Source organism: Chlorocebus sabaeus, chromosome 8 (genome assembly GCF_047675955.1).
Source record: "Chlorocebus sabaeus isolate Y175 chromosome 8, mChlSab1.0.hap1, whole genome shotgun sequence".
Taxonomy (NCBI): domain Eukaryota; kingdom Metazoa; phylum Chordata; class Mammalia; order Primates; family Cercopithecidae; genus Chlorocebus; species Chlorocebus sabaeus.
In genome coordinates, this window is record NC_132911.1 from 69,708,495 (window position 1) to 69,724,217 (window position 15,723).

At 41.5% G+C, this 15,723-nt stretch overlaps 1 long non-coding RNA gene across 1 annotated transcript in view; it reads right to left on the reverse strand.

Annotated features, from left to right (window-relative positions):
• Positions 1-6,805: 6,805 nt before the first annotated feature.
• The window catches only part of LOC140712313 (uncharacterized), a 36,580-nt gene continuing 27,662 nt past the window's right edge, over positions 6,806-15,723 (reverse strand). The window contains exons 2-6 of the long non-coding RNA XR_012093840.1: positions 14,983-15,119; positions 11,773-13,474; positions 10,941-10,960; positions 7,881-7,894; positions 6,806-7,429 (exon numbers count right to left, since the gene is read on the reverse strand). This is a non-coding gene — a long non-coding RNA (uncharacterized lncRNA). The remainder of the gene's footprint in view (positions 7,430-7,880; positions 7,895-10,940; positions 10,961-11,772; positions 13,475-14,982; positions 15,120-15,723) is intronic.

The following is a 15,723-nucleotide window of genomic DNA, read 5'->3' on the forward strand; positions in this document are numbered from 1 at the left end:
TTCCCATCTTGGATCTAAAAGGACAGATAGAGTAGAAAATGAAAGATGGTTGTTGGACAACCAAAAGTCTATAGGCAGGAAACTGGTAGAATGACTCAGTTGCAAAAATGTGCTACTTTTTCTGAAAAAAAAGAGGTAACTCAGAGCTGAGAGGCTAGAGAGTAGGACCCAAGCTACAGAGAGGATTCTCAGGCCTTGAAACCCAATAAAGTTTTCTCATTGAATTTTTTTTTTTTTTTTTTTTTTGAGACAGATTCTTGCTCTGTTGCCCAGGCTGGAGTGCAGTGGCTTGATCTCGGCCCACTGCAAGCTCCGCCTCCAGGGTTCAAGTGATTCTCCTGCCTCAGCCTCCCGAGTAGCTGGGACTATAGGCACCCACCGCGCATGTCTAATTTGTTGTATTTTTAGTAGAGACAGGGTTTCACGGTGTTAACCAGGAGGGTCTTGATCTCCTGACCTCATGATCCGCCCAACTTGTTGAATTTTTTAATTACTTGGGTCTACTGGCTCCTTTTTTTCATTTCATGGCTTCTGTTTTTGAACAGAAATGTCTAAAGCTGCTATCCTATGCCAGTCCCACTATTGCATCTTGTATGCAGATCATTTGTTTTCTGGTTTCACAGGTTGATAGATGGAGATTAATTTTGCCCCAGGATGGATTACACCAGAGCCTCACCCATACCTAATTTAGATTATTTAGATAATCAAATTTAGAATGGTTGAGCTAACAAGATGTAGATGAGATTGTGGAGTTTGGGGTGATGCTGTAATGCGTTGAGAATTAAAGACATATGTCTTCGCAAAAATGGGTGCAACATGTGTGAACTTTAGAAACAGTATGCTAAGTTAAAGAAGCCATACACAAAAAGTCACATAGTGTATAATTTCATTTTTGTGGAATTTCCAGCATATGCAAACACATAGAGATAGAAAGTAGATTGGTGGTTGCCAGGGACTAGGGGAAAGGAAATGACTGCTATGGCTATGGGGTTTCTTTTTGAGATTATGAAAATATTCTGGATTAGATAGAGATAATGGATGCACAGCTCTGTGAAAATACTGCAAACCATTGAATTGTATATTTAAAAGGACACACTTTTTTTTTTTTTTTTTTTGAGATGGAGTCTCACTCTGTTTCCAAGGCTCAAGTACAGTGGCACGTTCTCAGCTCACTACAACCTCTGCCTCCTGGGTTCAAGTGATTCTCCTGCCTCAGTCTCCGAAGTAGCTGGGACTACAGGCATGGGCCACCATGCCCAGCTAATTTTTGTACTTTTAGTAGAGACAGAGTTTCACTATATTGGTCAGGCTGGTCTTGAACTCCTGACCTCATGATCCGCCCTCCTTGGCCTCCCAGAGTGCTGGGATTACAGGCGTGAGCCACCGTGCCCAGCCAACATGTTTGAACAAAGCTGTTATTTTTTAAAAAGTTATTGCTTATCAAAATGTTCTTAGATGATCATAAAAACTTTTATTTCGAGAATAAAACTTTCATTATATCTTGCTAACAACTTCTAACCTTCATAAAGAAGGACGAAAAATATGAGATTTCATTTTGTTTCTTATCAGGCTTAAAATCTAATTTTTAGTTTGTGTATATTCAAAGCCATAAATATTGAGTTTTTCATTTTTATTTATTCATTCAAGAAACATTTGTTGAATGACTATTGTAAATTAGGCACGGGGCCATGCACAAAGATGCAGTGATAATCTTTGTCTTTAAGGAGGTTCATAAAGGATTTTTCTAAATAAACAGAAAGTAAACGTTAAGATGCCTTGAGATGGCTGGGCGCGGTGGCTCATGTCTGTAATCTCAGCACTTGGGAGGTGGAGGCGAGCGGATCACCTGAGCTCAGGAGTTCGAGACCAGCCAGACCAACATGGAGAAACCCTATCTCTACAAAACATACAAAATTAGCTGGGCATGGTGGCGCATACCTGTAATCCTAGCTACTCAGGAGGCTGAGGCAGAATTGCTTGAACCCGGGAGGCAGAGGCTGTGGTGAAGCGAGATCGCACCATTGCACTCCAGCCTGGGCAACAAGAGTCAAACTCAATCTCAAAAAAAAAAAAAAAAAAAAAGATGCCTTGAGGTATATGTGCAAACTGCCACTATCACATCGTCCTGCTTACCTTCATGTGTGCATATGTGCTCTAACTTCTCTCAGGTTTCTTCAAATTGCATCAGTTCCTTAAACCCAAGTTCATGTTTCATACAAAGTTATTTCTCCAGCAATTATTTCCCTCTCTCCTGCATCATCAGTGTTCCCTAGATGTTTCCTGCCAGATTATTTCCATCACCATGCAAACCTGCAGTTATTTCTCCTTTATTCTTTTAATTTCTTTTGACTTCAATTCTCTTTTTTAACTACTACTATTTTTCTTTCCTTCTATTTATAGTAAAACTTCTTGAAGTAGTTGTTGGTACTGTGAAAGTTGTCAGAATCAAAATGGAGTCACTTGTGTTACAAAAAAAAAGAAAAAAGAAAAAGAAAACCTGAAGAACAGCCAGGAAAGGTCGTGAAGGGAGAGTTCTTATGCACAAATGCCTGATAACAAAACTATCACAAAAGACTGAAAAAAAAACACAACCTTGTACAAAGTCCATCACAATCTTACACATAAAAAATACTTCTTTGAGGACATATGCCCAGCAATGGCCTGTCCAATACTGGGCTGACACCACCCATGCTATTGATCTTTGCAGCCAAAGATAATTATCTCAGAGCCATTATATAATCCTCCTCTTTTTTCTTTTGAAACGCTTTCTCTTTCTTTATCTCCCTGAATACACACGTAGTTTACTGTAGTATGCGTATGCATTGCAATGCCCATTCCCAAATAGACATTATTTTCTTTTAGAAAGTCACCCTCTCTGTTTGCTATTTCTGATGATAGTACTCTGTTTCTTCCTATTTCTCCACTCTCATTTTCTCTTGAGTACATTCTCTTGAGTACATATCAGTTTTCACTCCTACTGATTCACTGAAACTATTTAACATCACCAGTGATTCAAACACCACACGCTCTAGGTTTTACCCCTGCTTTTGACTGTTCCTTCTACATTTCTTTTGGAGATAAAAGATAAATAACAAGTGTTGGTGAGGATGTGGAGTAAAGGGAACACTGGTACGCTGTTAGTGGGAATGTAAATTAGTACAATCCTTATGGAAATCAGTAGGGAGGTTCCTCAAAAAATTGAAAACAGCACTATCATATGACCCAGCAATCCTACTACTAGGTATATGTTCAAAAACTATAAAAATCAGCATAGCAAAGAGATATCTGCACCCCTTTGTTCATTTCAGCATTATTCACAATAGCCGATATATGAAATCAGTCTAAATATCCATCAACAGATGAAAGAATAAACAAAATGTGGCACATATACACAATGGAGTACTAGTCAGCCTTCAAAAAGAAGGAAATCCTATCATCGGTGACAACACGGATAAACCTGACAGATATTATGTTAGGTGAAATAAGCCAGGCGCAGAAAGACAATTACTGCATTATCTTACTTATATGTGGACTCTAAAAATTCAAACTCATGGAAGCAGAGAATAGAATGATAGTTATCAGAGCCTGGGGGCTAGATGGATTAGGAAGATGTTAGTCAAACAATACAAAATTTCTGTTGAATGGGAGAAATAAACGCAGGAGATTTATTGTATGAATAATGACTATAATTCATAATAATGTATTATATACCTAAAAATTGCTAAGAGTAGATTTTAAATGTTCTCACCACAATAAATGAGAAACATGTGAGGTAATGGACTGTTAATTAGCTTGATTTAGCCTTTCCACAATGTATACATAAATTAAAACATCATGTAGTATACCATAAATATGTACAATTTTTATTTGTCAATTCAAAAATAAATGCAATTTAAAATTTAAAAAAATAAATAAATCTCTTTTGCCCCAGAGATTTTTTTTTTGTATTCAACTTTCCTGTTCTAAGGAAACTCTAGAGATTTCAATCTCCCCAATCTTGGAATGTTGGAAAGCCCCAGAGCTCCATTCTTGGTCTTATTCTCTCTCTATTCATTCTCTATTTTCTCTCATCTGGTCACATGATCTTAAATACATCCTTTTGCCCCAAATGTATATCTATAACCCGAACCTCTCCCCTGAACTCCAAACCTATATATCCAACTGCCTACTTGATATCAACAATTGATGCCTAATAAGCATCTCAAGGTCAGTATGTCCAAAATGAGCTCTTAAGATTCTTTCTAAAACAATTCCTTCACCTATAGTCTTCTGCATCTCATTGAAAGTAACTCTATCCTTCCAATCACTCTAGCTTAAAAACTCACCTCACCCTTTTTTTTTTTCCTCAACTCCTACATCTGGTCCCACCATCTGTGAATCCTATCAGTAGTACCTTCAAAATAAAATTAATCAAAAACTCAAGTATTTTTCATTACCCTCACTGTCCCCATTTTGATGCAACAATCGTCTCCCTTCTAGATTAGTTCAGTAACCTCCTAACTAGTCTCTCTCCTTCAGCCCCTGTCGAATCAGCCTTTCTTCAACCCAGACAGATCATATTACTTTCATGCTGGAAACCTGCAAAGTGATCCAGCTCGCTCAAAGTCTTTACCATTACTTAAAAGATCCTACATGGTATGGCTCTCCATTACCTCACGTGTCTCCTCTCCGCCACTCATCCTCCCTCCAACCACACTGGCCCTCTGCAGTTCCCTGAACCCCTCAGGCACATTTCCACATCAGGACCTCAATGCTTGCTGGATCCTCTACCTAGGATGTCCTTCTCCGAGACAGCTCCCTCACTTTATCCTTATCTTTATTCAAAATGTACCTTCTTAGTGAGGCTCCGCTGGCCACCTTATCATAGTTCAATATTCCCCAGCAATTTACATCTTTTTCCTCTTTGAGTTTTTGCAGTTATCACTAGAACTATATTTGACTCCTGTGTTTTATTCATCTTGTTTCTCCCTCACTAGAGTGTAAGCTCCATGGGGACAGAAATTTTGTCCATTTTGTTCACAGTGTACCCCCAATGCATGCATGAGAGAGTCAGGCTGTGTGCAAGTCACATAGTGCTCAGAAATGAGTTATTGAATGATTCATAAATGAAGGAATACAGATGTTTTTATGAAAACAATGAAGAGGGAGAACGGAGTTATCTTAAGGAAGAAAATGATAGCTTATTATTGGATACAATCATAATTTGTCTCTCATATTGTGAAGAATTCTACAACAATCTTGATTCCTACTGGTCTTTGAAGCTCCAACTCAAGTTTCATCTTTTTCATGAACTCTTCCATGATAGACTTAGTACTCAGGGATTCTTGCCCTTGCCCATCTCCTGAACCCTTACAGTCAGCATTAACCACTTACCACTTAAAGGTCTTGTATGGTACGTTAGCTGTACAAGTGTATGTGTGTGGGTACACTTGCAAATTCTTTTTCCCGCCCAACTGTCATCTCTTTGAGAACATGACCCTTATCTTATACTTCTATGTATCCCTCTCTTCCCTCCACTGAGAACTCTTGTAATTCTGTGTATGTCTTTTATCTGTTTTTAATGGATACGAGGGGAACCAGAGCATCAAGATGTTTTTAAAAGTCAAGATTCACCAGGGCTCAGAGTGCTGGACCCTCCTAGCAGTCTACCAGGAGATACCAGTCTGAATAACAGGGGAAGGTAAGAATGGCAACATTAGGATTGCAATTTTTCTCTTTCTTTTTTTCTTCCCCCCCCCCACCCCCGCCAATTATTATTCTTTTTTATTTTGGTAACATAACATAGATAAAATTTGCCATCTTAACTATTTTTAAGTACAGTTCAGTGGTATTAAGTGCATTCCCACGGTTGTGAACCATTATCCCCATCTCTTTCTTACATAAGCCTTTTTAGATGTCTGCTTCAGAAGCAAGTTAAAGATTTTCATATTCTTCCTTACATGGCACCACTACATCAGCGGCAACCCCTAAATTCCTGGGAGCCAAAGCTGCCCTTCATTTTTTGTTTTTGTGTTTGCTTGTCTGTTTTCTAAAGCTACCTCAGGACTTTAAGACACCATAATTACTGAAAAGGGATCCTGGCACTGGACATGCTAACTAGATAGGAATAGGCAAATATAGAAAACCATCAAAAAGTGTCAAGTAACAGCAAGCCTGGCAAATAACTTTTAAAACTGTCCCAAATAAAGTTAAAGATAACTTCAAGTAAGTTTACATTACCAAGAAAGCTTCACCGTAACAGTTTGTTTTCATTTCCCAAAGGTTATTTTATAAATTTATTACAAGTATTTCACAACAAGTAATTTTGTACAACAGAGGTTTTCCCCTCATCCTTGTCCCTTTAACAGTTGTCCTGTATGATGAGTTACCTCATTCTATGTTCCCAATAATTGCATGCCAGGTAAACCAAGTGAAGTTGCTGAACCATTATAATCAACCTCTTTACCTCTCCACTGGCTTCCAGCAAGCAGCATTTCCCCTTAATCTCCTATTCCTCTCCCTGTGAAACATTTTAATAGGTTTCTTTCGCTTTTTTGTTTCATTTTGTTTTGTTTTGTTTTGTTTTGTTTTTTTGAGACAGAGTCACTCTGTCACCCAGGCTGGAGTGCATTGGCGCGATCTCCGCTCACTGCAGCCTCCACCTCCTGGGTTCAAGCAATTCTCCTGCCTCAGCCTCCTGAGTAGCTGGGATTATAGGCGTGTGCCACCATGCCCGGCTAATTTTTATATTCTTAGCAGAGACAGGGTTTCACTATGTTGGCGGGTCTCGAACCCCTGACCTCAAGTGATCACTTGCCTCGGCCTCCCAAAGTGCTGGAATCACAGGCGTGAGCCAAGGCGCCTGGCCTCAATAGGTTTCTGTTTTTTTGTTTTTTGTTTTTTGTTTTTTGACGGAGTCTAGCTCTGTCATCAGGCTAGAGTGAAGTGGCATGATCTCGGCTCACTGCAACCTCCGCCTTCCAGGTTCAAGTGATTCTCCTGCCTCAGCCTCCTGAGTAGCTGGGATTACAGGTGCCCGCCACCACACCCAGCTAATTTTTGTATTTTTAGTGGAGACGGGGATTTCACCATGTTGGTCAGGCTGGTCTCGAACTCCTGACCTTGTGATCGGCCCACCTCAGCCTCCCAAAGTGCTGGGATTACAGGCAGGAGCCACCGCGCCCGGCCCTCAATAGGTCTTTTAAAAAACAAACTCATAAGTTATTTATTAAATACTTACACGTAAGTCCAGAAGAAGGCACTGGGAAAAGGTATTGCCTGTGTAGTTCAAATGTGCTGTCCAGGGCAGTCCTCCTCAGGAAGCCATATTTGCAGCACTTCAAAGCAAAGACTTTGAGCCATGCAGGCTTCAGTTCCCATTCTGATCCCTCCATGCATGAGCTGCACAACTTAGGAAAGACACCATATCTCTGAACTTCACCTCCAGACACTGGAAAATGGAGTGTAATAGCAGTAGTTACTTCTCATGATGTTTGTAAAGGTTAAATGCAATAGGTGCAACTGTAGCTCTAAGTTCTGTGCCCATACACAGTAAAATGTTTGATAAGAATTCATAAAGCATACTAATAAATAATGATGAGTATTATTATTATGGAAGAGAAAGAAAAAGGAGCAGCAATATAAAAATCAATCATTACTCTTGAAGTGGGGAGAATAAATTTTAAACTGCACCCCTTCACTAACAAACTGTGAGTAGGAAAAAAAACTGCTTAAAAATTTGATCACAGTCTGGGCAACACAGTGAGATTCTGTCTCTACAAAATATTTAAAAATTAGCCAGGTGTGGTGGTGCATGTCGGTAGTCCTACCTACTCAAGAGGCTAAGGTGGGAGGATCCCATGAGCCCAGGAGTTCAAAGTTGCAGTGAGCCATGATCATGCCACTGCACTCCAGCCTAGGCGACAGGGTGAGACTCTGTATCCAAAGGGGAAAACAAAAAGAAAAAAGATCATCAAGAATTTGATTTTCTTTCTCCAAAAATCAAAGCTTTTACCAGTTCTTCATATCGCATTTCCTGAGGACCAGGATAGAGAATAACCCAGCGACAGAGTTGCAAGCTATGAAAGGGGAGGCCTGGAGTTCATCTTGATTGGCAGGTTGAAATGAGCCTAGATTACTGAATGAAAGAGCAGGAATTTGGGGAGTTGCCTCTGGGTAACTCCAAGGATGCAGGGACCCTGGAAACTGAGGAGAGGGAGATGATGAGCTCTCCAGCTACTGAAGAAAGGCCAGCAATATTAAGACAGTTTAGGGCCCTTAGCCAGACTGTAGTCAGTAAAATGGGCCCCGTGATGGAAAGTGGTTAGTAAACTGTGTTTGGAGAAATCGTGTCTCCTGTCAACTTTGACTTCTTGTTCTGAGCTGTAATCATTCTATGATCCCTAGACCTTGTTCTTTTTTTTTTTTTTTTTTTTTTTTTTTGGAGACAGAGTCTGGCTCTGTTGCCCTGGCTGGAGTCCAGTGGCACAATCTTGACTCACTGCAACCTCTGCCTCCTGGGTTCAAGCAATTCTCCTGCCTCTGCCTCCTGAGTAGACGGTATTACAGGCACATGCCACCTTACCTAGCTAATTTTTTTTTTTTTTTTTTTAGTAGAGACGGTGTTTCACCATATTGGTCAGGCTGGTCTTGAACTCCTGGCCTCAGGAATTCAAGAACTCAGCCGCCCAAAGCGTTGGAATTACAGGCGTGAGCCACCATGCCCAGCCTAATTTTTGTATTTTTAGTAGAGATGAGGTTTCACCATATTGGCCAGACCGGTCTCAAACTCCTGACGTCAAGTGATCCTCCTGCCTCAGACTCCCAAAGTTCTGGGATTACAGGCATGAGCCACCACACCCAGCCCCTACAACCTTCGTAATAGTCTGTTGTGCACATTGCCTTGTCGGTGGTGCATGAGGCAATGGGGAAGCAGGTGCTGGGGCCGATCTGGGGTCATGTGGGCAGGGAAAAGCCAGGAGCCAAAGGGCAGGAGATTGGTGAGGAGAAAACGAAATAAAAGAGCTAATTTGAATTATGAGTTTGAAAGACAGGAGAGAATAGAAGCTCTAACAGGAATCCTAGAAAGTACTGGGGAGGGCACTAGACTGACAACATGTGATGGGATGAAAGCTTCAGTTACGCTGTTTGGAACAGATGTTAAAGAAAAATATGAAAGCTGGAGGACTCGGGGATACTATGATTACAATTGTTAATTCACATATCTTCTACTAACTTAAAATTTTATGTAACTGTTCACTTATATTTGGTCAGATCTAATTACAAAATGTTAGCTAAGAATCATCAGCTAGGAAGTTAAAATTTACAAGGGTATTTTACTTAAAACATGTGGACATGGTGATTATTTGATCAAAACTCTTACATTTAGATAAGTGCAAAAGTACAAATCAGTAACTATTTTAAAAGATCATATAATATATGGAAAGCATGCCAGGCATGGTGGCTCACACCTATAATCCCAGCCCTTGGGGAGGCTGAGGCTGGAGGATCACTTTAGCCCAGGAGTTCGAGACCAACTTGGGCAAGTCTCTACAAAATTTAAAAATTAGCCAGGCATGGTGGTGTGCACCTGTAGTCCCAGCTACTGAAGAGGCTGAGGCAGAAGGATCACTTGAGCCCAGGAATTCGAGGCAGTGAGTTGTGATCATGCCCCCACACTCCAGCCTGGGCAATAGAAAGACCTTGCCTCAAAAAAATAAAATAAAAACTAATATGTATCCATGTGTGTGTATATACATGTATTTTTATGTGTGTGTGTGTATGTGTGTGTGTGTGTATATATATATATATATATATATATATATAAAGAGAGAGAGAAAAAGCAAAATTCATGTAGGAATCAGCCTAAGCCAATGCAAGTTCCAGTTTTGCTGCTTTGTGTGTGTTGGAAAATTCACTTAAGTTGGCAAATTTCCATGAGTCTTATCTGTCAGTAAGGACAAGGAAGCCCCATTCTGTCAGGCTGGACATATACAACCCTCACACCTGACCCTACCATTCATTCATCAGTGGGCTCCCTCTATTACTGAAGCTGCCATCTCTCCAGCCCTCTTGGATTTTTTTGGACTCTCTAAAATCCTCTGTGGATTTTTTTTGGCTTGAACATTCCCTAAGAGTCTGGGCCTGGCTCATTCATTCAGTTTCTGCAGCTCCTTCACTCCACCCCTCCCCACTGCCTTGGACGTGGACTTCCTACTGCAGACACCATTCCTGCCACTGCACCTGCTCATGCCCAAGAAGCCCAGCCTCAGGAAGTAGACAAGATTTTGACAATAACACCCACCACTAGGTTCCCATCATAATCAAATGAAATCATGTCTACAGAAGTTTTGTATAAAAATAAGGCTTTAGAACATGATTTTGTATTAGTCGTCACAAAAAGATGCCTAAATACCCCATGTTTTATATTAAGTCCTTCCAGCTTGGATTTAAATATATATATGCTAATCTAGATAGTGTGCTTTCAGTTGCTATTTCTCTTGTGATGACATTCTCAACAGAATACTCCTTAACTGAGATTTTAGCACCTTAGTCCAGGACATAAGTTCTACTAGATGGTTCCAGGTGCCAAGTCATTTGGTAGCTGTAACTGAGCAACCCAGCATTCCTGGGGTTTGTGTAAAGTTGATGCACTGGGGTATTCTAAGTAAGAAACAGAATTTTGCCAATCACTGAAAGTTAAAATAGCTGAGTATAGTGGCTTATGCCTGTAATCCCAGCATTTTGAGAGGCTGAAGGAGGCGGATCACTTGAGCCTAAGAGTTTAAGACCAGTCTGGGAAACATGTCAAAACCCTGTCTCTATAAAAAACACAAAAATTATCAGTGCATGGTGGCACATGCCTATGGTCCCAGCTACTCAGGAGGCTGCATTAGGAGTATTATTTGAGCCCCGGGAGGCGGAGGCTATGGTGAACTGAGATCCCACCATTACACTCCTACCTGGGTGATAGAGTGAGACTCTGTCTCAAAAAAAAAAAAAAAAAAAAAAGGATTAAAATTATTTTAAGATTGTCAAGAAATTTAGTATTAAATTCATTACTGGAAAAAGAAATAGTCAACATAGCATTTGTAGAGGGCAATTGCAAGCACTTTCAGGAAACTAAGTCTATTCACACAGACTCTGGTTAGCCGGTTTCATTAAGGCTGTCTTTCCTACCCAAACACTGTCCCATCTGTCAATTACAGTCACTGGCTAACTCAGCCACAAAAGCTCCCTGTCATTTCTGGACAGGATTCCGACAGCTTCCAGAGCATCAATTCTGTCACTAACGCTTATTTCTCTCCAACCTACATAAGATTATATTAACTTAACCAGGCTAGAGACCTTCTTGTTCTGTTAAGATCAACCTTTAGGCCAGACCTGTCCTCGCTCTGAGTTTTTCTGCAGGGTCCACTTCAAGGCCTCTCCTTCCTGCTCCCTTTCAGCTGCCTCAGTCAGTGACTCAGTTCATGGTAGTCACGCTCAAGAACACACAAAAAAATGTTTCCCTCGGTTAACACTCCATTAGCTTTGGAGGTGAATGACTTTAGAGGTGTGCTTCTGCTAAATTATAACTGGCACATTCAGGTCAATTTCCCTCCTCTATCTATTCTGACATATTTCTCTCTGGGGCAGTAAGAACTGCCACTTCTGTCCCAGAACCACCCGCTGTGTAGACTTCCTCAGCCAGGTGACTGCCGGAGCTGCCCAGGTGGGGGAGCATTCCAAACTATCTCCCTTGAAGAACACTCATGCTTCCAACTGTCCCTCATGTATGTCATGAAAACTCACACAATACTGAAGGTGCGTCATGGTTATTTTCCACACAGAGGATACCCCGGAACCTTTTGCTGATTTCTGTAGAAATAACACAATATGCGTTAGTGTTTGCTAATAATAATTAAGCTCAGTGAACTAGTCCATGTAAGATATAATGCAAAATTGACTGGACTTGGAAACTAACTGGAAATGGAGGTGAGAGAGGTTTTACATAAGGTTGAGTAGAGTGAGGAGGCAGGTGGTAAAGCCTTTACATGAAAATGGAATTTCAGGAGTGGGAGCAGGATGGGAGAGGGATTGAAAGGTGGAGGAGCAGGGAATAGCAGGGAATGAAATTGATTTTAGATATGTTGTGTTTGAGATACCTACAAAATGAGAATTGAGATTTGAAATGTAAACGAAAGGTGGAGGCTGGAGAAACTGATTTGAGAATGATCATTGTAAGAGATTATTGCTGAAGCCAGGGAAGTAGTTAAGAATTGCAGAAAAAAGAAGACAGCGGAAGAAAAGAGAAAGCTAATCTGTAAGACATGTTGCCATGCTTCTTTTGTCTGTCCCCTTTTGGGCACACGTCTATTTATGGAAGAATGAGTAAGTGTTGTGACTAGAGAGAGCTTAGGATGGATGGAGAGACAGAGCACGATACAAGAACGAGACTGAGGAGGACACATTTCAGTTAAGGAAGTCCTTATTTTCTCAGCTTTATCATTAGAAGTTAAGCCATTCTCTTAACACCAACCAGGAATTCAGTAGTAAATTAATTCCCAGAATATGAATCAGTCAGCATAGCAATTGTGGAGAGAAATTGCAAGCACTTTATGCTAAATCTACTCTCATACCCAGTAAAGTACACAAGTCCTGCTAAAACTGGCTGCATCACCCAGGCCCCCACAAACTTATTTATTCACATTGGACAAGGAAGCTTAGTAATCTACTAGATAGATCCCGAAAACAAAACTCTATTCTATCTGTGGTTAGACAATAAAAACCCAATTTATTTTTTTCTACAAGATCTCAGAAAAGTCCACCTAAAATTTTGCATGCAAGCATTGATTTGTTCAATCAAAATCATTATTTTCCCCATGATAACAAAATCTAGATTAGAAATGTTAACTTTCACCTTAAAGTTATTCAACTGTACTCGATACTAGCACCAAAGAACGTGGTTTATACCTGCTATATGTCAATCATACTGTAAACTTCTAGAATTATAACAGTATTATGTCTAGGTTAAATCTGTACTTGTATTGCCCAATAAAAAACACAGATTACTGGTTCAGTTTCTGCTTCATCTCACTGGACACTCAAGGATCTCCCACATGGGACTTTTTGCCGAGCCCTACAACAATTTGGTAGAGTCTCACTGAAAATTGCTATTCTGTGCATCTCCTTTTGTTAATATGACTATAACAGAAGAGAAGAGAATGAAATACAGGCCCATGCCAGGCGCAGTGGCTCACGTCTGTTATCCCAGGACTTTGGGAGACTGAGGCGAGTGGATCACCTAAGGTCAGGAGTTCAAGTCCAGCCTGGCCAACATGGTGAAACCCCATCTCTACTAAAAATAAAAAATTAGCCAGACATGGTGGTGGGCTCCTGTAATCTCAGCTACTCAGGAGGCTGAGGTGAGAGGATCACTTGAGCCCAGGAGGCTGAGGTTGAAGTGAACCGAGATTGTGCCACTGCATTCCAGCCTGGGTGACAAAGTGAGACCCTGCCTCAAAAAAAAAGAAAAGAAAAGAAATACAGGCATCAGATATATCATCTTCTCTCTCCTTGAATCTGATCCACTCACATTCCCAGATATTCTTATTGGGCTGGTTTGTTGTTAATAGTTTCAGGCTCAGCTGTTTAGCATAGAGACTCCCAAACACAACTCTTTTTTTTTCTCTCTCTCACACAACTTGACGATGGACAGTCCTGAAAGTCAACAGCTCTGCTCCCTGAGATCATCCAGGGACCCACATTCTTTCTACCTTCTTGTCCCCACTGTATCCAAAAGCTGCTGTTTACATCCCCATTTTCAAAGCTAGCTAACCACCACCACGGCCTGCAAAAGATGGAAGTAGAAAGTGGAGGTAGCACATTTCACTTCTGCTCACCCCCCACTGGCCAGAGGTTGGGAAATATGCTCACTGAAATTAATAGGTATATAGGGGTTTTTTAACTGAAGGAAGAAGGAGAGAATGGACTTTGGGAGACAATGAGCAGTCTCTACAGCAGCTAGTTCAGATTTAGGCTTAGAAATGCCAGGCTCAGCTGGGCACGGTGGCTCACACCTGTAATCCCAGCACTTTTGGAGGCCAAGTTGGGTGGTTCACTTGAGCCCAGGAATTCGAGACCAGACTGGGCAACATGGCGAAACCCCATCTCTACAAAAAATACAAAACTTATCTGGGCACGGTGACACACACCTGTAGCCCCAAGTGAGAATCGCACCTCAGCCCCCTTACCCCTAAGAACAGGGGCCTGAGTACAGAGGACAGGGGTCCAAGTACAGGGGTCAGCGGGCCAAATACAGAAGTCAAGGGGCCGAGTACAGGGTTCAGGGGGCCAAGTACAGTGGTCAGGGGGCCGAGGTGCAAGGATCACTTGAGCCCTGGAGGCAGAGGTTACAGTGAGCTAAGATTGCACCACTGTACTCCAGCCTGGGTGACAGAGTGAGAACCTGTCTCAAAATAAAAAGAAAATGCCAGGCTCACCCAGTCAGATCACAAAGACATAGACATTTTTCATATGAGATCTCTGAGAAGCCTCAGCTATGGGTGCAGTATTAATCATGTCTCCAGGAAATATATTATGTCTCAGGTATTGTGCCAAACACTTTATATACATGAGCCCATATAACCCTCACAGCAAACATGTGATATGGATACCACCGTTCTCATTTTAGGGATATGAAAAAATGTATTTAGAGTAGTAAGGCAACTTTCCCAAGCTCAGACAGCTACGTGGCAGCATCAGTGGATAGGGTAGAGGCAGAAATAAACTAGACAATTGGGCAAAGCTTCAAGCTAATAGGAATGGGATTGAAAGTAAGGATCCATGAGGTACTGGAGTGTGGACCAGGAACCAAGGACAATGGCAGAAGTTCATTCAGCTTGGATGACCCATGATGCTAGGATTAAATAAATAAGCCCTAGACTGCTTCTCACTAGGACACTGAGCAAGGGATGTGCTTACCCTGGGGCCCACCAAACCCTGAATCTAGTAGTAACTCACCTCTTTTGCCCCAGCTCACTGGGTGGGGAAACTCCTGTATGATGCTATAATTAGTTTCCTCGTTTCAGGACCGGGAAGGGACTCTGCCCCTATTCAATCATTCAGCACATGTATTGGGTGTCATCCTTTGATCAGACCTTGGGAATGTAGAGGTAAACAAGAACAAAATCATTCCTTCTCTCACAGGATGCATGGAAGATAAAGCAAACACTAGATATTGTGCCCACAATAATGGGTAGCAAATGTTGTGGTAGGGAAAATGCCAACTGATGAGGGCCATGGCCTTCCTGATGTGAAGAGAGAGGTGCCCTCCAACAGGAGGGAGGGGCCCATTCACAACCAGGAGGGAGAAGCCCATTCATAACCAGGAGGGAGGGGTCCATTCACAACCAGGAGGGAGGGATCCTTTCACAACCAGGAGGGAGAAGCCCATTCATCACCAGGAGAGAGGGGCCCATTCACAACCAGAAGGGAGGGGCACTTCATCAGGACGGAGGGGCCATTTATAACAAGGGGGGGTGCGTTCATCCACAACCAGAGGGAAGGCCCATTTTTTCCAGAGAACTAAAGGAGAATGGTTTAAGCAACTGGCCAGGAAGACTGTGAAGACTGAGAACAAGGATGAGCTGACATAATAACCAGAGAAGTACTCTGTTGTATAGTCCACAGAACACAAGCACTGCTGCTTTAAGTCACTGTTCTATGGTTGCAAAAAGAAGATGACATAAGAGTTTTTAAAAG